General features: G+C 49.4%; 1 pseudogene; it reads right to left on the minus strand.

Annotated features, from left to right (window-relative positions):
* The window catches only part of LOC114675866 (SH3 domain and tetratricopeptide repeat-containing protein 1-like), a 29497-nt pseudogene extending 8302 nt beyond the window's left edge, over positions 1–21195 (minus strand).
* Positions 21196–21723: the final 528 nt, after the last annotated feature.

The raw sequence follows: 21723 nt of genomic DNA on the forward strand, positions 1-21723 counted from the left end.
GTGAATGGATGGACAGGTGAATGGATGGATCATGGATGGATGGAAGATGGTTGGATGGATAGAAGGATGAACAGCTGAATGGATGGATAATGGAAGGATGGATGAAAGGATGGATGGATGGACAAACAGGTGAATGGATAGATGAACAAGTGAACAGATTAATGAATGATGGATGAACAGTTGGATCGATGACAGAAAGATAGATGGAAGGATGGATGGATGGACGAACAGGTGAATAGCTGGATAAAAAGATGGATAGATGATGGATGGATGCCTGATGGATGCGAGGAAAGACGAACAGGTGAATGGATGGATGATGGAAGGATGGATGGATGGATGGATGGAAGGACCCACAGGTGTATGGGAAGATGATGGAAGAATGGATGGATGGATAGTTGGTGGATGGATGGAAGGATGAACAGGTAAACAGATAGATGACGGAACGATGAATGGATGGATAGACAGGTGAATAGATGGATGATAAAAGGATGGATGAATGATGGATGGATGAAAGGACAGATGGATGGATGATGGATGGATGGAAGGATGAACAGGTAAATAGATGATGGAAGGATGAGTGGATGGGTGGATGGACAGAGAGTGAACAGCACAGGGGCCCTCCTGCATCCCTTGCCAGTCACCTGGATGTACAGGTCTACCAGCTCGCTCTGCTGCAGGAGGTAATAGATCTTCCCTGCTTGCAGCCAGGCATGCGCCTCCTTCTCTTCTGGAGGTCAATGAAAATTCCCAGACTTCGTTTGGTGTAGTCCAGAGCGGATTTGTAGGCCCTGGAATCACTGGAATCAGACACAGGTGTCAGAACAAGGGCTCTCATCCTCCTGGAACCAGTCTGCCTCCTCCCGTGGGTCTGGTGACAGATGAATCTGGCATGTGGGGACTGGGAACGGCCCTCTTGTGTGTGCAGTGTTCTGCCCTTCCCAGGCTGCTGGGAGGGCCAGGGTGAACACACACGGCATGGAAAAGATGAAGGATATCCTTCTGAGGGAATCGAGCATCATGCTGCCCTGTGGCAGGAGGAGTGTGCTCGTCCATCTCCCCTGCCTCCCAGACATGGCCTGTGTCTTCTCCAGACGCACCAGGAGCCGTTAGTGTTCAGAGGCTATCTAGGCCGATGGTTCTCAAGGTGTGCAGGCATCAGAGTCACCCGGAGGACTGTCCTTATAGCTTGCTGGCCCTGCCCCTAGAGCTTCCGGCTCCACAGGCCTGGGGCAGGCCCTAGAACTCCCACTTGCCACAAGCTCCTAGGTGACATGGATGCTGCTCTGCTGGTCCAGGGACTACACTTTGAGAAGCATGGCTCTAGCACACTGGCCCATTTTCCTTCTGTGAACCTGAGGCCAAGACTGGAGCCAGTCTCCCGGGTCCCCATGGAATCTGGCCCCTTCCCTGCTCTCTCAGTAAGTCCAACACTTGAGGGGCTGTGACTGCAGCAATGTCACCAGGCCCTGTGGGTGGGGTGGCCAGGGCCATGGTTACCCCACCAGGTCAGCATGCTCGGGGGAAGACCAGTGGGCCACATATGGGACGTGAGACCTTGAAACCCTGCCCCAGGGAAGCAGGTGACACAATTGGCTCTGTCATCTGTGGGAGAGAAGCCACAGGTGGCTGCTGTGGTCACATTTAAGGGGACAGATGAAGGCCAGGAGTGAAGACTCGGGGCAGGCAGAGGTCAGATGACAAAGGCCACCATAGTAGGAAGAACAGCCCAGTGTGCATGTACTGTCTCTGCTGGGGTTGAGATGACCTTTGACCCAACAAGGGAGACTCAAGCTGGGACTCACAAGCCAGCAGCAGCCCTGGGACGACCCCAGACCCACCAGCTCAAAGCATCTGATGCCAAGGAACCAAATGATCCAAAGGAAAGGGGCTGAGGAGGCCCTGGGCCAGCTTCCCTGTGCCCCCCTCCCAGCCCCCTCAACCCCCTTGCCCCCCTCCACACCCCCACCACTGCAAAGCCAGCCCTCACCGCTCGGTGCCCAGGGACCGGTAGAACTGACTGGTGGTCTCCAGGAGCTGCCCCCTCCAGCACCTTGTCGGCCACCTTGCGGGCAAGGGAGAGCTGGAACTCGTGGTAGATGACACACTGGGTCTCGCTGGGCATGACGACGCTGTAGAAGTAGCACAGCCGCTGGACGGCCCGCAGCTGGCCTGGGCAGAAGACAAAATGGAAGACGTCAGCCTCCCAGCATCGAAGCGAGGCTGGCTGGGTTCGGAGGCCCCTGCTCTGTGCTTGTCTCTTTCACACCTCTGTGAACCTGGGCCCCATAGGCGGGGAGCCTGGGCTCAGACAGGCCATGCACCTGTGCAAGGGCAGGCGCCGAGCACACCGTGACATGGGCACAGCTTGGTGCACATGTTCATGGTACAGGCTGGCCTTCTTTACAACTCCCAGGGCCAAGGTCCTGGCCAGGCTCGGCCCCTGCACCAGGCCATCTATTTCTGCTTCACAAAGCCCCTCTGGCCAGGACCAGGGCCGTCTTCAGCCTGAGATGATGAGACCAGGGGCACAAGTAGCCCCTGTCGCAGATGGAACCCTGAGAGAGCAAAGCCAAGCGTCATGTCTGCCACACATGGCATCATGTTGGGGGAATGGGGTTCAAAGCCGGCCCCTGGCATTTCCACACATGCTTCTCTCATGCAACCAGGCTCCAAACCCACAGGCTCGCTGGCCTCTCCCAAAGCCAGGGCGCTGGGAACGGTGGAAAGCTTCTGATTTTCTAGTGTCAGAAACATTCCGAAGATTAACACTGGAAACCAGGTACGCCAAATGGACATCTGTCACACACGCCCCCCAACAACAGCTGAATACACAGTCCTCTTGAGCGCCCATGGGACATTGCCCATGACAGACCATGTGCCAGGCCACAAAATGAGCCTCGGTGAAGGGAGAAGGACCGAGACCAAAGCAGAGGTGTTCTTCAGCTGTACTGGCACGAAACTGGAAATCGACAGTGAAGGAAACGTGGGAAATTCAAAAATATGTGGAAACTACACACTCCTAAACAACCAGTGAGTCAAAGAAGAGACCATCAGGGAAACTGAAAATTAATTTGAAAAGAATACAAACAAATGCACAGCCCGGGCCAGCACGGTGGCTCACGCCTCTCATCCCAGCACTGTGGGAGGCCGAGGCGGGAGGATCGCTTGAGTCCAGGAGTTTGAGATCAGCCTGGGAAACATGGTGAAACTCTGTCTCTATAAAAAAAATACAAAAATTAGCCGGGTGTGGTGGTGCACATCTGTAATTCCAGCTACTCAGGAGGCTGAGGCATGAGAATGACTTGAACCTGGGTAGAAGTTGCAGTGAGCCAAGATTGCACCACTGCAACCCAGCCTGGGCAATAGAGCAAAACTTTAAAAAGAAAAAAAATAGCACAGTGTATCAAAAACACCAAGATGTAGCTAAGGCAGTGCTGAAAGGGAAATTTATAACTGTAAATGTCTACATTCAAAGAAAGAAGAAAAATCTCAAATCAAAAGCCTAACTTTCCACCTTGAGAAACTAGAAAATGAACTAAACCCAAAGTGAATAAAAGGAAGAAAATAATAAACGTGAGAGTGGAAATGGGAAGTAAAAATACAGAGAATGGAAAAACAAAAGAGATAATCAACAGAACCAAAAGTGGGTTTTTTGAAAATAATAACAAAATTGACAAATCTTTCACCAGACTGACCAAGAAAAGAAAGATGGGGCACAAACGACTAAAATCAGAGACTGAGCACCATGGCTCACGCCTGTCATCCCAGCACTTTGTGAGACCGAGGGGGAAGGATCGCTGAGGCCAGCATTCAAGACCCCCCTGGGAGAACATGATAAGACCCCATCTCTAATAAAAATAAATAAACAATTACAAACCCAAGTTTCTAAAATCAGAAATGAAAGAGGAAACATTATTGCCGACCTGACAGAAATAAAAGGATTCCATCAAAACACTACGAACAATTGTACACCAAGAAACCAGACCATCTAGACACAACAGCCAAACTCTTAGAAGGACACAAACTACCGAAAGTGACTCAAAAATGACCCCAAGGAAGCATGTGGGGTGTCAGCCCCGCCCTCGGTCTCCTCGACCGTTCAGCGCAGGGTGGGGAGACAGGGAAGCATGATCCCCGTTCCCTGGCCTGCATTTCCAAGTCTGAATCCCCCAGCACCCAGGGGAGGGCCTCGTAGGAGGAGGTGCCACAGGCTATTGTGCCAGGAGCCACCGGAGGCTGCAGCGGGGGCTGGGGCGCTGGGTTCCTGGAGGGTCTTCTTCCAGTCACAGAATGCCCCTGGGGAAGAAGCCTGGGTCTGAACCCCCCAACCCTCCTTGGGCAGATGTGTGGGACCGGGGCCCCTTCACACGGTCCTTTCCAAAATCTCATCCCTCCTAGGGCCAAGAGTGGGTGCCAGGCCTGTGCTGGGAAATGAGCACATTCAGATTTGGGCACAGCCCCTGGAGCTCTGGTCCAGGCCACAGGAGGCACCTCTGAGTAGTCTCACTATGCCATGACAAAGCGCTGCAAGGCAGAGGGGAGTCAACAGTATCCCTTGTGTCAGCCATTTCCCTGCACTCAACTTCCTCATCTATTCTCTGCGACCTACATTTCGGACAGCCCTGCCCACCTACTGTCCGTTCACTGCTCGGTCTGCACTGACTGTTCGATAGCACTCCATGGCTCCCCAGTGCTCTTGGGGAAAAGGCCAAGCCACAGCCTGAGGCCCCAGACCCTGCTTAGCTCTCCAGAAGAGCTTCTCACTATCCAGCACCCAGCCCACCTACTCCCAACTCTGCACCTCCCTGCATAAGCCCTGCTCACTCACCCCCACTCACACCCCACTCATCCCCGCTCCCACTCCCGTTCACTCACCCCCACTCACACCCCACTCACACTCCCGCTCACTCACCCCCACTCACACCCCACTCATCCCCACTCACACTCCCGCTCACTCACCACCACTCAAACCCCACCCATCCTCGCTGACTCACCCCCACTCTCTCACCCCTGGGCCTTCACACAGGCTACACCACCAGCCCCTCATCCACACCTATTACTTGACTAAATCCTCTCAACCCTCTGGTCCCAGACTAAAGAGGCTTCCCTCATCCGGGGCCAAGTGCTGCCCCGCCATCACGCCACTCACCCTTTTGTGGCTTCTCTGGCCTGAAGCTCACATTCCCACGCTCAGCACCTCCCTCCCGAGGACCCCACAAGCCCCATTTGTGGGTGTGGCCTGGCACACTCAGCACAAGCTGCTTTTGCGTGAACTGCTCTGTGGCTTTGGGCAATCACCCGCCCCGTGTCCTCTGTGAAGTGGGATGACCGGTACACAGGGCTGCCGAGATTCCAAGCAAACACAGGCACAAGAACTGGCGTTCAGGGCCTGGCTCATGGAGGGGCCCCAAGTCCCAGCTCAGCACAACATGCCTTGATCCCAGGGTTATGTCTAGGGATTCCCAGCATGCAGGACTTTCCATGCTCAAGGCAGGATGGTCCCTGGGCAAACCAGGAAGAACTGGCTGCTTCAGTAGGGCACAGAGGGCCTGGCCCTGCATGGGAACGGCCTGTCTCCAGGGCGTTTGCCAACATCTGCTGCTGGCCATGACTCAGCACTTTCGATGGTGGAAAAACCACCACTTGTTTCCGAATCACAAACCCTAGGTGTGCCCTGACCCAAGTGGTCCCAGAAGGCGCACAGGAGGAAATGGGGCACTCACTCTCCACGTGGTCCATCTCCACGGCGACCAGAAGGGCCCACTCGTAGTAGCCCTTGCACTGCTGGGCCGGGTCCTGGCGGGTGAAGAGGTAGCCCAGGAGTATGTGGGTGAAGTCCCGGCCACACTCCCCACGGGGAAGCCTCGAGAACAGACGTACAGCCTCCAGGAGGTAGTGCTGGGCCAGCCTGCTGGCACCCGCGTGCAGGCACAAGGTGCCAAAGTTGACCAGCAACACTGCCTGGTTCCTCCGCTGGCCCAGGTCCCAAGCCACCCATAGGGCGTGGTAGTAGCCCTCGGCTGCCTGCCTCGTCCGTCCCGTCCTCTTCAGAGCCACGGCCACCAATGTTGGCAATCACACCCTCCTGGTCCTCGCTGACTACCACTGCATCCTGGACAGACTGCAGGATGTTCAGGGCCACCAGGCTCTGCCCATGAAGCACATGCAGCCAGGCCAGGGCCACCAGGGGGTCCACGATGGCACGGACTCCGGCAACAGCACTGGTTTCCACCGACTGTGTCATGAAGGTGATGGCTGGGCCATGGGGTAGCCATGGTGGCTGTACGGCTGGGCCAGGCTGGCGTGGAGAAGGCCGCGCAGTGCCTGGCCTGTGCCTGGGGTTAGGGAGGCCAGCGCTCGCCTGAGGTAGTGGGAAGTCTGGGTGGGGAGGCTGTGGGGCTGGAGGGCGTTCTGGAGCACCAGGTTCACGTTCCTCAGCGAACCAGCCAGCGAGTCCTGTGTCCTCAATGAGGCCACCTTGACACAGGTCAGCACCAGGTGGGGCAGGCACTCGCGGCTGTAGATGTCAGCCAGGAGTAGGCAGCAGTCTGAGAGCCACGCAGCGTCTGGGGCTCCCGAGTCCCCGTGCAAAAACAACAGCTGCTCTAGGAAGGGCAGGGCCTCCTCAGGCTGCTTGAGGTGCACGTGGTGCCTGGCCAGCAGGAAGCAGGCCCGGGCCTAGGCCTGCTGGCTCTGGCCACCCACCGCCCACTGCAGCACCAGCTGCAGGAGCTCCCCGTCTGCCTCGGTGCTGCAGATGTGGCCGGGCGTCCCCAGGAGCAGGGCCATGGCTTTGGGAACCACCTGTGTACACTTCTCCTGGTTCTGCTTCCAGTAAATGCTGGCCAGGTTGGCGTACACAGCCACCACCAGGAACAGGTCCCCAAAGCTGCCCTCCAGGACCCCCAGTGTTTCCTCCAAGTACACCCGGGCCTGGGACAGCTTGAGCCTCCTGCTGCACAGCCGCCCCAGGAGGAAGCAGAACCTGGCCAGGGCCATGAGGAGGCCACCTTTCTTGGCCGCCCCTGGGGCCTGTGCCAGGCGCCCAGTCAGCTCCTCCTCGTCGCTAAAGCTGCTGAACATGCTGCTCAGCCATGGCAGCGCCACGTTGTACAGGCCACAGAAGCTGGCCTTGAATCCAGAGGTGTTCAGGAACAGCAGCAGTGATCTCAGGGCCTCTGGATCCTCCCAGTTGTCCTCAGCTTCCAAGCAGAAGGAGGGCTCCTCGGGGTCCTGCAAGCTCACGTTGCTGGATGCTACACAGAGACCCCAGGACGCTGGCTCCTGGGGGCAGCCTGGGCAGGTCTTGCATTGTTCCAGAACATTCTTCACCTTCGGCAGGGTCTCCTGTGGCTCCAGGCCCAGGCAAGGTGGAGGTATTTCTGCAAGTCACAAAAACACCTAGACAGATTAGAGTCCAACAGTGAGTCCTTGGTCCACTTGGGGCAGGATCCCCGCATCCCCGTCCTCTGTGTCCCTGGCGCAGCTTGCCATGAGCCCTTGAGAATTATGCGCAAGGCAAACCCGGGGTCTGGAGCACGTACGAACTCCGGGGACACACAGAACACGCAGGCCCGTGGCCCGACTCTCCTACAAAATCACCCTTCTGTCCTGCTTTGTCGCCACCTCACAGCATGGTTTTAGGAGACTATGTCAGCTCAGTGATCCCTCAGAGATGCCTTTCCCTTTAGAAAGAATCAAAGCCTTCTAACTGGACCCATGTATATGCAGCACAACAACTACAAATGTAACTTTTGTCAGCATGTTGGGCCCCCCGGTGGGGTACAGGAATCCATGAAATCCTCAACAGCCAATCAGAGCTATGGATCAGCTCAAAAGCTGCTATGCAAAATTGGTAAAGCCACCGACGGCACAGGACAGGGGTGTTGTACCCATGTACCCAGCTCCGTGCAGGGAAACGGACCATCCCTGCAGGAAGGATGGGAAAGCTTCCAGGCCCCTGTGGCCACTTTCACCTTGGATGGTCTGAAAACCTGAAGCCCACAGTTCCTAAAGGGTTAACCAAGGCCAGACTGCTCCAGCAGCCCACTGGTGTCTGCTGGCTTTGGTGGATTCCTAGCCAAAGCCCCCTCCCAGAGGTGAGCAAACAAGCGCATTTCCTGTTGGAACACCTGGGATGAAAGGAGGCATTACTGGGAAGGAAAAAACTAGATTTAAACAGACTCTCTGTTTCAAGCTCACATGTAAAAACTATTTTCAATACAAACTGTCTCCTTATTCATCTGTAAAGCCTTGGAATTAAAAAAATAAATAAATATGATTTAGAGGCAAATGTGACTTGACTACACTAGATGAGCTAAGAAATCTCCCCCACCCGGCAGAGGCACACAGCCCCTCCCAGCCACTACCCTGGCCTCCGGGGCAGCTGGAGAGCCACGTGCCTTTGCTCCAGAGACTTTGGCAGAGAGTGGAACCACCCCCTCCCCGAGGCAAACCTACAACAGCCTTCCCTTCCCCACTGGCTTCCCGGGCCTCCTCTGGGACCTTGTGCCTGCATCCCAAATGTACTGGGATGGATCCCATTCCCAGGGAACTTCCAAGGGCCCTTGGTGCATCCACATCACCAGGCTGTCCACATGCGGGCCCTGTGTGAGGGGAAGCGACAGAGTCGCACAGGGGAGACGGGAGGGCCTCCCTGAATCAGCCCCTCAGGAAGGAGCAGACCCTTCAGGGACCTCAGTCGAGGCCCCTGCAATCTAAGGCTCTGAATTCTGCTCCCCGCTGAGGGCTGTGTGGCCTCCCATCTCTGAGGCAGAGCACAGGGCAAGCTGCAGCTTCTCCAGGTCATGAAAAAGGAACCCACAGCTACGTGTGGGCCCCAGCAGTGGAAAGGATGCCCCACCTCGGTCGGGGACCAGGCGGGGGTCAGCATGTTCATTGGAAGAAGTGTGGGACCCCACAGCCTCCAGTGCCAGAGTAGACGGGAGGTTCAGGCCCACCTCAGGCGACGTCCCCCAAGCCCCCAGCCCGCACCACAGAGGGGTGACTGTCGCATCCAATGCCCACTGTACTCAGCTCTGTCCCCTCCCCCGGCATTACCCCAAGGCCCAACTCATAACCAGAGGAAGCCTGAGCCACTGGCAAAACCCACCTTGTTCCTGTGGCTGTTCGGTCTCAGCTTCCTCTACTGAGTCTGGCAAGGGAGAAAAGAGAAGCAATGAACACCCCCAGCCAGCACCTCTGCTCCCATGTCAGGTTGAGCTGGTGTCGGTGTTGCAGGGTGAGAGCATTGCAGGGTGCAAGGGTTGAAAGTCATATCATCCTCTTCCCTCCTGGATCATGGGAACAACATCACTGGGGGGTGTACACTTTCTGCGATATTGGGAGTAACATCGTCTTCTGTGCCTTGGAATATTAAGGACAATATCACGGGGGGGCGTGTACATCTTCTGCAATATTGGGAATAATATTATCCCCTCTCCCCATGCATACTAGGAAAGATATCAGAGTGGGTGTTCACCTCCTGCGATATGGGGATTAATACCATCTTCTCCCCTTCTGGATATCAGGAAGAGTATCACACGGGGGTGTACGGTGTCTGCGATACTGGGAGTAATATCAACCTCTCAGCCTTGGAATATTAAGAAGAATATCACAGGGTGGATGTACACCCCCTACCATATTGGGAGTAATATCAGCCTCTCCTCTCCGTGGATATTATGAACAATATCCCAGGCTGGATGTACGCCTCCTGCTCTATGGGGAGTCATATCCCTTCCAGGATACTCATAACAATATCACAGGGCGGGTGAACACAGCCTGCGATACTGGAACTATTATCATCCTCTCCCCATCCGGATACTGGGAACCATATCACAGAAGAGCTGTACCCTCCCTGCGATATTGGGAGTAATATCATGTGCTTCTTCCATGAATATTAGGAGCAATGTCACCGGGTGGCTGTCCATTCATTGCTATGTTGGGAGTCATGTCATACTCTACCCCCTGGATATTAGGATCAGTATCACAGGGTGAGTGTACACCTACTGCGATATTAAAACTAAGATCATGTTCTCTGTCCCTGGATATTAGGAACACCACCACAGGTAGGTGTACACCCCCTGCAGTATTAGGAGCAATAATATGATTAATTAGTAAACATCAATGATCGATTTTAATAATTATCAGGCTGATCTCGAACTCTTGACCTCAGGTGATCTGCCTACCTCAGCCACCCAAAGTGCTGTAATTACAGGCGTGAGCCACCGCGACCAGCCAACACTTCTTGACATCTCTTTTTGGACCTCAAATTTAGCATGCCAAAAACACATTTGATTCCCCCTGCTATAACCCACTCCTCCCATAGTCTTCCCGATCCCAATAACAGCATCTCTAGTCTTCCAGTTACTCAGGCCAAAATCCTTGACATCATCCTGAAAACTTCTTTTTCTCTCTCTTGTCATCCAACCCATTTAAACTCTCCTTTCAATATATATGCCAGACCTAACCACTTCTCACCTTCCTCATCATTTCCAACCAGGTCCAGCCCTCATCATAGCACTTTGAGTTACTGCAAAAGCCTCCCAATCGCCAGGCACAGTGGCTCATGCCTGTAATCCCAAGCACTTTGGTAGGCCAAGGCAGGTGGATCATCAGAGGTCAGGAGCTCAAGACCAGCCTGGCCAACATGGTGAAACCCCTCTACTAAAAATACAAAACATTAACCAAGCATGGTGATGGGTGCCTGTACTCCCAGCTATTCGGGAGGCTGAAGCAGGAGAATCACTTGAACTCAGAAGACAGAGTTTACAGTGAGCCGAGATCGTGCCGTTGCACTCCAGCCTGGGTGACAAGAGCAAAACTCCATCTCAGGAGGTTAAAAAAAAAAAAAAGCCTCCCAACCCACCTCTCTCCTTCCACCTTTCACCCTGCCCTGCATTCTACCTTCCTCTCTAAAACATTTCAGAAGAGAAAAAAATTATATCCACAGAGAGAGAAAGTACAAATGGGGTGAAATGTTTGGGGAATCTGAGGGAAGAGTATATGGGAATTCTCCGTACTATTTTTGCAACTTTTCCATAAGTCTGGATTATTTCGAATTGAAGAATTAAACAAAGAAAAAAAAAAAAAAACACTATCTCCCTTTGTGAATCCATCCTGTCTTTCCCCTGGCAACTTAAGGACGCTCTCAACTAACACATCTATTTTTTCATGAACACTAAAAGAAATGTTGCCTAGCTTTGACTTTCTGTGCTTGGCAGTAGAAGTGTGTGTGTGTGTGTGTGTGTGTGTGTGTGTGTGTGTGTGTGTGTTTCATATATATGTGTGTGTGCATATATATGTGTGGGTTGTATGTACATATAGAGAGGGAGAAATATATATGTGTGTATATATATAAATATATATTGTATATTTACAACGGTAATGTGTGTATATATATAAATATATGTGTGTGTGTAGATATATATAATACATACCCCATAGCCTGTCCTTAAGCAGTTCTAAACTTAGTCAGAAAAATACATACCTAAGCAGAGAATTTCAATTTAATATGATGAATATTTTGATAGAGGGATGTGTTGCTTTGGAACACGTTGCTAAGACACAAAACCTCCTAGATGGGACAATGAATGAACGAAGTTTTCCACCTATAGGCACCCCCTCTGATATCCCCTCAAACCTTTATAGTTATATGCATTTGCTTCCCCCAGGACCCTCGTTTCATAACGGTTAGTCCTAGAGCCTAGCAAGTTCCTACTACGGCTGGCACACATATGCCATTCAAGAAACAGTGGCGGAGTGAATGACGAGTTAAGAACCACTTGTCAGCCAGTGCTCAGTAATACAACATGCACTGGTATGCAAATTATATTTTTGTTGAAAGCAACAGCAGGATCACAAATTATCTTTCCAGAGAAAGCAAACCTCAAAAGCTTCTTTATCCTACTAAAGCACGTTATAAGAAGTTCCCCTTATATAAAAGAAAACCTCCTCATTCGTTATCAATGGCATGTAAACCTAATAAGCCTCCGCCTCTGATGACATCTCTTCCATCCCCAGGGCTAGATAAAGGAGGTTCCGGAAACCCTGGTAGTTGTGAAGGTGGCTCCCAGCTCTGACAGTCTTGAACCCTGCGGGCGCGGAGGTCACACAGCAGAAGAACAACCGAGGGAAGCATCATCAGGCTTCGAGCATGTTTGAACCAGAGACGGCAAATAGGCTGCAGCCAACTGAAAACACCAGAGATTCATGGTGGCCACCTGAGGGGTTGTGCTCTTAAAAAAATAATAATAAAATAAAAATTAAAAAATTAAAAAAGGAAGAGGTCAAGAATCCATCAGGTCTGACTGAGACGTGTATCAGTGACTAACACCCCGTATGGCAAAAGTACTGTGGTGCGCTTTGGGTACTCACAGCTGCAGCAGTATTCAAAGGCGTGTGTTTCCCTAAGACTAAGCCACGGGAATACCCCCAGCAACACTGCCAGGAGAAACGTCTCCCATGGATTTGGTAGAAACACAGTTGTCTTTAACAAATTAACACTGAATAAATCCTAACTTATTAGAGCCTGTGAGAATGACATTCTCAATGATAACAGTTATCACTACAATCTCCAAACATCTGAGATCCTGCAGGGAGGAGCTGTGACAGTGCAGGCCAAGTATCCAGAATGCTTCCCAGACTGCCTGTTAAAGAATAAAAGAAATGAAACCCCCTGTAAGAATGTCTTCCCTCACATTTAGCCAGTTGTTCCTTTGTGTGCATCTCTGGGCTAACATGGCCATTCTTCCCCACAGCCTGAAGTCATATGCTAAAATCAATGAGACTCACATGAAGCCAGAAACGTGCAGATGCGAGGAAACCACCACAAAGGAAATGGGCTGGAGAGTGTGGCCAGGAGGATGGTACTTCCTAGGAAGCAATTACTTCATCTCTGCCCATGAAGCAGGCAGCTGTCATTGTCCCCCAGGCCCACGCCAGCCACTCGAAGTAGGTTCTAACCAAACTACCTCCAACAAGCAATGTAAATACACCACACAATCGGCTTCTGAAAGGACACCTTGCAACCAACAAGAAACTGTAAGCACAACTTTGACAAACTGTGCAACTAAAAACCTTGGAAAGGGATAAACACTGCCACATTTTGACTCAAATACTGTTACGTGGTAGCACTGCGATAATTCACTGAAACAAAAGAATGAATGAGGAATACATTTATATAGGAATCAGAGGAAGCATGACTAATCATTTAAAGAAATAGGTCAAGAAACTGCTACGTTCAAATGCTACCGTGAGACACTGTCTGGGCCTTAGGCAAATTCACTTCTCTTGGTCCTGTTTCTAGGTTCATCAAAACCCAGCTTTGGACTAGGGAATCTGTTGCTTCCCAAAGCCTTCCTTCTGTGATTCCAGCCCAGATTTTAGGATTTTAGGACTGCTCTCCCACTTGGTATATGAAAGCACTTTCGATGTAGAACAGCAAGAGTACATTTCTGTGTTGAATGTGGTTTGGGACCTACTCTATGAGGCAGAATATCATCATGTAACTTTAAGCATGATGCCAAGGCACACTCTAGATAAGGATAACACATAAGATGTGGCCATACACCTGTGCGTGCCTGGCAGGGAGATGGAGAAGTCTCATTTAATGAAGCCGGGGTGCCTGTTGCACCTGAACATCCTCAGTCCACATCAGGTTCACAACGTCCTTCTGACATCATACCACAGGTTTCACATACTTTTCCATACTTTCCACCCAAGATTAAAATATGCAGAGCACCGTGATAAAGACGCCTTCATTCCCAGCATGTTGGCTCTCATTCCGTAGAATTACATACTTTCGGTGCAAAATGGTGACCAGGTTGCAGCGGCAAGCAAGACTGGGCTCCGTGGGAACAGCAGGCCCTGCAGGAGCCACCACTCCTGTCTCCACAGTCTGATGCAGCTGCAGAGAAGCTGTGGCTGAGGCCATTCACTTTGTGAGAGAACCGCACAGGAGGGAAAAGGTAGGGAAGGTCGGGAAGAGGGCAATGTCATGCTTCTGAGCCCAAGCCGAGCCATCGCATCCCCTGTGACTTGCAGGTATACACCCAGATGGCCTGAAGTAACTGAAGAATCACAAAAGAAGTGCAAATGCCCTGTCCCGCCTTAACTGATGACATTCTACCACAAAAGAAGTGAAAATGACCGGTCCTTGCCCTAAGCGATTATATTAGCTTGTGAAATTCCTTTTCCTGGCTCATCCTGGCTCAAAAAGCTCCCACACTGAGCACCTTGTGACCCCCACTCCTGCCCACCAGAGAACAACCCCCCTTTAGCTGTAATCTTCCTTTACCTACCCAAAACCTATAAAACGGCCCCACCCTTATCTCCCTTCGCTGACTCTCTTTTTCGGACACAGCCTGCCTGCACCCAGGTGATTAAAAAACTTTATTGTTCACACAAAGCCTGTTTGGTGGTCTCCTCACACGGACGTGCATGACAGACAGCTGCAGAGCCAGGGAAGGACCTGCGATGAGAACAGAAAAGAATGTGTCTCCCTGTACGCACACTCGGATTTTATGACAATGTGCGCAGGGGGCTGAACTGGATGCCTGAGAACATTCCTCCAAGTTCTTTTGCTGATTTTCTAAATATTGGTGTAAAATCTGAACTCAGACAAAATTTTTTAAAATCACTTCAATCAACATTTTTGTCTAGTGCTCAGCATCATGTCTACGTGATCATCTAGAAAAGCAACTTCTCTTCTAAGGCTCACAGCCTCCTATAAAGTCCCAGGGATTTTACCAGGGAATGCACCTCTCATTCACATCAAGAACACACACAACTACCATTAAATAAATGCTTAATTTGCTTATATAATTTTTTAAACACCCAGATTTGAAATACAATAGAGAAGATAACTTTTGATAGCTCTGCTTTCCAACTGCGAACTGCGGGTGAAGAAAATAACCTGCCATGATTTCTAACCAGTCAACAACCTGTCTTCCCTGGCTGCAGTAGGAACAATCTTTCTGAGCTCAGGAGGAAAAAGAACCCAGCTGGTTAGGGGACAGACAATCATCAGTTCTCAGTGGGCTCCCCGAGTCCCAAATCCCCATGTGATACGTGGAAGTAAAAAGCTATCAATGACCAAGCATCTGAACACTTATCCCGCCTCGCCATCTGATTCTCCTGCCATGCAAATTTAAAATTAATAAGCCTGCTGTTAGAGAACAGAGTTGGTGCTGCATCTGTATTCCTAAAATTATGGATAATTACCAGCCCACAATGGCTTCTAATCAGATTTGAGTAGTCCCTTAGACAGGAAGCTAAAGTACCTCAGCCCTAAACTGAGAAGAAAACAGAAACTGGAATGCTCTAGGTTTGATTTTTTACCCTTTGTTCTAAAGTTGCTGTTCCCGAATCTCCTTCTAATGTCTTGTTTATAAAATGTATGAGAAACAGGGAAATTTAAAGACATGATAGAAATGGCCACTTTTTCTAGGTACAAACTTTGTGAACATTATTTTCAGCTGCTGGGCTTTTTCTCCACAAACTGTGAGCCTGGAGTACATTTTCTCCCTCGTGGTTACACATTCAGAGTCAGGGAAGGTGGCTTTAGCAGTAAAGAGGGGAGTGCAGTGAGAAGTGCCCGGACACTGAGAAGGGCAGACAGGGACTCTACCTCGGTGGTCTGCAGCACTCCTGGCCCTTGGCCTTTATTTTTCTATCTGTACAGGGGATCTAAAGGCTCGTGATTCTAGGCCACGACAGCTCTTCATACACACATACGCAAACATCACACGCCTGTGTGAAAAGCTGTGACACTTGGCTGATTTTCTGAAGAAGTTATCTTGTATCATTTCTACTCAAGTACTCCACCTCCTTCCAGACAAGTATCTGAGGATGATGGGCTATCCCACAGCCATGTGTGTAACCTCTCCTGCTTATGATCCCTGTTCACATAGCGTTTTCCAAAAGCATTTGGTGGGAAGTGACAGAAGAAAGAAGAATAAGGTTCTTTCAGCCCATTCATTCATTCATTCATTCATTCAACAAATATTGACTATCTATGTGCCAGGCACTGGTGATATAACAGGGAACATATATTTTTGTAGGTAGAAACAGACAAACAAAAAGTATGTTAAAGAGAGATCAATACTCTAGAGGAAAATACACCAGGAAACAGGAAAGAAGAATACGCCTAGCCACCCTACACTGGGGTGACGCTAGCGTTACAAAATGGAAACAGCGGCCGGGCGCAGTGGCTCACACCTGTACTCTCAGCTCTTTGGGAGACTGAGACAGGCAGATCACCTGAGTTCAGGAGTTCAAGATCAGCCTGACCAACACGGAGAAACCCTGTCTCTACTAAAAACATAAAAATTAGCTGGACGTGGTGGCACACGCCTGTAATCCCAGTTACTCAGGAAGCTGAGGCACAAAAATCACTTAAACCTGGGAGGCAGAGGTTGGAGTGAGCCGAGATCACACCACTGCACTCCGGCCTGGGTGACAGAGCAAGGATCTGTCTCAAAAAAAAATAATAATAAAATAAAAATAAAATGTAAACAGAGAATAAGATACCAAAAAAAAAGAACATGAACGATTAATTGTAACAAAAGCCTTTGTAAGCTGATACTTCCCTTCCTGGATCCTTGTCCCTTACAAATGGAAAAAAAGGGCGGATAGTGGGTAGCATCAAAATGATGTTTTAAGATGGCTTCGGGTTTCAGATGTCTGACAGCCATACTCATGTACTTCAAGGAAAAAGCTCTAGCTCTAGAAGCCATCTGGGCAATGGTTTAATGTCTTTTTTTTTTTTTTTCCAGAGAGTTTTAAAATACAGGAAAATGTGTGTGTTTATTTGGCTGCTCTGTGCCCGCACACGTGCAAACTGTGCTAACGAGTTTTTCCATGTTTTGCTGAATTTGCCAGCTTGCCATAAACAGGCTTCCATGTCTTAATTGTCTATAAATAGCACAAACACACAAAAATGCAAGTCAAGACAAACTGTCCCTTCCGTTGCTGCTACCATGATGACAGCGAGCGACAATTGGCCAAATCAATACGCGGAGACTGAAGCTGTCGGGCAGAGAGCACAGGGTCCACGGCTTTTCCCATAGCATTTAAAGAAACAAGCGGAAACGGCTCTCCACACAGGACAGACACGTCCTTTGTTCTTTGAATCAATACTGCCAATGCCCAAAATACTTTCTCCATCACACTATCTATATGGAATTCACGTTCCTTCCAATACCATGAGTAACACCAGTGATAGACTATATTTAGCCATAATGACCCATTAGCATTCATTTTCCTCTAAAATGTTGAAATAACAACATTGAGTGTGGGCTCACGAGGTGCCAGGCTCTGAGTTTGATCTCGTTTAGTTCTCATTGAAATCCTGCAAGATCAGTACCATATTCTCTCATTTTTCATAGATGAGGAAACTAAGGCAGAGAAAGGCTAAGTAAGTTGTCCATGGTCACAGGTATTTAGGAACTGTTCTCCAAACTTTCAAAAGTTAGCTACTGCTACTATTACACATGGGTTTTTGTTTGTTTTTGGATTTTTGGGAAAAGGTCTTGCTCTGACCAGGCTGGAGTGCAGTGGCATGATGATGGTTCACTGCAGCCTCGACTTCCCGGGCTCAAGTGATTCTCGCACCTCAGCCTCTCCAGTAGCTGGGATTACAGGCATGAGCCACCACACCTGGCTAATTTTTTAATTTTTATTTTTTGTAGGGATGGGCTTTCACCATGTTGCCCAGACTGGTTCCAAACTCTGGGCTCAAGAGATCCTCCCAGATCAGCCTCCCAAAGTGCTGGGATTACAGGTGTAAGCCACTGGGCACAGCCCTACACATGTGACTTATACAAAGTCAGAGCAGTGACAGGAAGAGAACAGAGAGTTCAGCGAGTCTCCTGGCTGTTGTAACACCATATCCCTCCTCCGTACCGTAATGTGTCTACACCCACCAAGCTCCTAGACGTTGAAGGCAGGCCAGCTCAGAGACGAAACAGCAGTCAAGAAAGGGAAGATGCAGACATGCGTCTTGATTTCAGCTCGAGCGTGCCTCTCTGCCCTGCAGCTGCACAGGCAGAAACCAGGGGCCGTGAGTCTCAGGCAGTGTTTGGTTCCTGGCAGGTCATCTTTTGGGAGACCATCCCATACAATTAGTGTTACACTTCTCAAAAAGGAAGTGTGACTTTTATAGAAAAATCGATTCCATTTGGGAGAAAGGCCTAATAAAACCACAAATGCATAGCACATTCATACAACAACAAATTCAATTCATCTGTCACAAACTGAAATCCCAAAGCCCTCTGGGCACACAGCTGCTTTTCTGAGCTGAAATTCAACTCTAGTTGAGAAACAGGTCAACTTTTCTAAAAAGATTTCTTTTTCACATGCCTTCAATAAAAATTCCTTTCCTTCACTTGCCATTTCCCGGATTTAATGGCTCTGTTGGCCTTCCTCTCATTTAGGCCATGAACACTGACTGCATGTCTGCTACGGCCGGGACTCCAAGGGAGGCACACTAGGGAACACAGATGACCGCCACACAGCGACAACCTCAAGAAAGACACACGGGGAAGGCAAGATGATACAATCGCAGACTTCACACAGAAAAGAACTTGGCATCCATACCCCGTCCCATTTCTAGAAAGCAACGATGCTGAGTCAGGAACATTTACCAAACAGCCTGCAGTGTGGAGGCAGCACGAGGGGGTTCCATGCCGGGAAGAGAACCTTCAGAAGGGAGCATGCAAACAATGTGGAGGCAGGAGACGCCCCCATGGACAAGGGCCAGCCTGGGGGCCTGCAGAAATGCCCATGCATCTGGGAAGAGGGAGAGAGGACAAGATACTTAAATGCTCCAAAATGAATAGAAGCCTCCCAAGAACCTCCCCCGAAATGGGGCAGGGATTTACAAAAGACCAAACCGAGCATGTGCCCTTACCTGAGCATAGCGCCACGAGGGCGAGCTATTCGAGGAAGAAACAGGGTCCCTAGAAACCTGAGCCTCTACTCCCAGCTCTGCGACTCATTCACCCTGTGACCTTGGTGAAGGCTCTTAGCTTCTGTGAGCCACAAGAGAATCACGGGAAAACAGAAGATAGGAAAACTGCTCTGCCTTTTTCACAGAACTGCTGAGGGAATAAAATCAGATAACGGATTTTTAAATTCTCTGTGAATTACAAAGCAAAATGCAAACGTATGAAATCATTCTTACCATTCATAACAGCACCATCAAATTAAGAGCAGAGTTAAGACCACAGCATTTTCCAACCCCCGACTCCCGAGAGAAATAGTGAGTCCAGCCAATATATTTGGGCAACCCCAGTATCTAGGCTTTGAGAGCCTCAAACCGCTCATGAACTCTGACAGTGTCACTCCAGCCCAGTGCTCATTAAGTTCTCCAAGACAGCCAACTGACATAAAATACTACAGCTTTTCCAGCTGGCCTTGAAGCCCTCCAAGCTCACAGCACAGCTCAACAATGAAGAAGAGGTTTTCTGCCACTAGACTCAAAACCTGGCTTTTGTAGCTTCCCATAGAAAGAACATTCAAGGCCAGGTGTGGCGGCGCATGCCTGTAATCCCAGCAATTTGGGAAGCCGAGGCAGGAGGATCACCTGAGGTCAAAAGTTCAAGAACAGCCTGGTCAATATGGCAAAGCCCCATCTGTACTAAAAATATAAAAATTAGCCGGGCATGCTGGTGAGCACCTGTAATCCCAGCTACTCGGGAGGCTGAGGCAGGAAAATCGCTTGAACTCAAGAGGCCGAGGTAGCAGTGAGCTGAGATCACGCCACTGCACTCCAGCCTGGGCGACAAGAACGAAACTCCATCTCAAAGGAAAAAAAAAAAAAAAAGAAACAGCATTCTTTTTTGCTGATGTTAAATTTCCTGTGCTTAACACAGAGAAATCACACAACACTGACATCCTGAAAAACATATCACAAAAAGCATTTAGTGACTGAAAACACATTCAATATAACCTGTAACAGTGAGTTCTCCTCCTCTTTCCAGCCTGCTCCACTAACGCTGTCACCCTTAACAATGCTTCTACTACCACAGAGGAAAATTAATAGAACCGCTTACCCCTCTCAGCGGACAGCTAAACCACTGTTTCTCCCTGGGCTCACTAAAGATGACCTTTACCCAAAACTAGGCTGCAACAACCCTGTAGATGTTGACTAACAATTTCAAAATTCCCATATTCTTTGTCCACTCCTAAGGAAGATGAACTGAAGCCAGGTGTCTCCAAGTCAAAACTAACAGAGACCTTCAACATCAGACGGCCCATTCCCTTCTTTGACAACCGGGGGACCTAAAGCTGAGCTTATGGGAGAAAACAGCCTGTTTAGTAACAAAGCGAAAACCAAACCCTAGTCACCCAACCTCTGGTCCGGAACTCCTGCAACAACCCAGCGCCCATACAGGATGAGTCTCCCTAACCAGAAACTCCGAAATCCACAACTTCTGAGTGCCGGCGTGACGCTCAACGAAATGTTCATTGGAAGAGCTCAGACTCTGGATTTTTGAATTCAGGATGCTCAACCAGCAAGTATAATACAAATATTCAAAAATCCAAAAATGCAAAAAAATCTGAGACACTTCTGGTTCCAAACAGTTTGGATGAGGGATTTTCAACCTGCATTTTTTTTTTTTTCCTCTAATGAAGGAAATTAAAAACGAGGCCTGAGCAAAGTCATTCAATCCATACTAAAGTCATTCAATAGTTTAATTAGTACCCATTTAAAGTTAAGTGCTACCCGCAGATATTTAAAAGGATGAATACATACATGCCTATAATCCCAGAACTTTGGAAGGCCAAGGTGGGAGGATCACCTGATGTCAGGAGTCCAAGACCAGCCCAGCCAGCACGGTGAAACTCCATCTCTACTATAAATGCAAAAATTAGCCGGGCGTGGTGGTGCACACCTGTTATCCCAGCTACTCGGGAGGCTGAGGCACGAGAATCGCTTGAACCTCGGGGGAGCACGTTGCAGTGAGCCGAGATCACACCACTGTACTCCAGCCTGGACCACAGAGCAAGACTCTGTCTCAAAAAAAAAACAAAAAAAAAAAGAAAGAAAAAAGAAAATTTAAATTGTGTTTTCACATGGAGCCCCTGTTCCCAGAACACAAGCCCTGCTCTATGCTCCAAGGGCACACAGGGTGCCCCTTTATCTTAATGCTCACCATATTCCATGGCAGCCATTGGCACGTGTCTGTCCATCGCACTAGACTTCCTGTGCATGAGGCAGGGATCATATATTATTACCTTTCTGTCCCCAATGTCTGGCCTAGAAGACATTCAGTAAATGATTCCTGAACTAAGTCAGTTACTAAGATATGTTAAACTTGCATTAACAAAATTGATTGAATAAGTTTGCCAATGCAGCATTCATACCACACAGCTTAAATCTCAACCTGTGGATTTATCTTGTGTTCTGCTAGATTATCACCTATTAACATTCAGGAAGCACCTAGTATATGCTAGGCATTACTAATTGCTAGGGACCTAGCAGTGACAAAACAACATTCCTTGTTCAAAGAGAAGTTCTAGTATAAAGAGGAATAGAAGGAACAGGCTAGATTGATGAGAGAGCTAAGAAAAGGACAGGCTGCCATGGGAAGCACCTGCTCTTGTCTGGATGGTACACAGTTAACAAAGTCTGAGTGCTTCATATAGCATAAGATCATCTCCTCCAAAGAGGTTAATGAAACTTTGATTCCCCAGTACCAGAAGTCATCATAAAGGTGT

This window comes from Macaca mulatta, chromosome 13 (genome assembly GCF_049350105.2).
Source record: "Macaca mulatta isolate MMU2019108-1 chromosome 13, T2T-MMU8v2.0, whole genome shotgun sequence".
Taxonomy (NCBI): Eukaryota; Metazoa; Chordata; class Mammalia; order Primates; family Cercopithecidae; genus Macaca; species Macaca mulatta.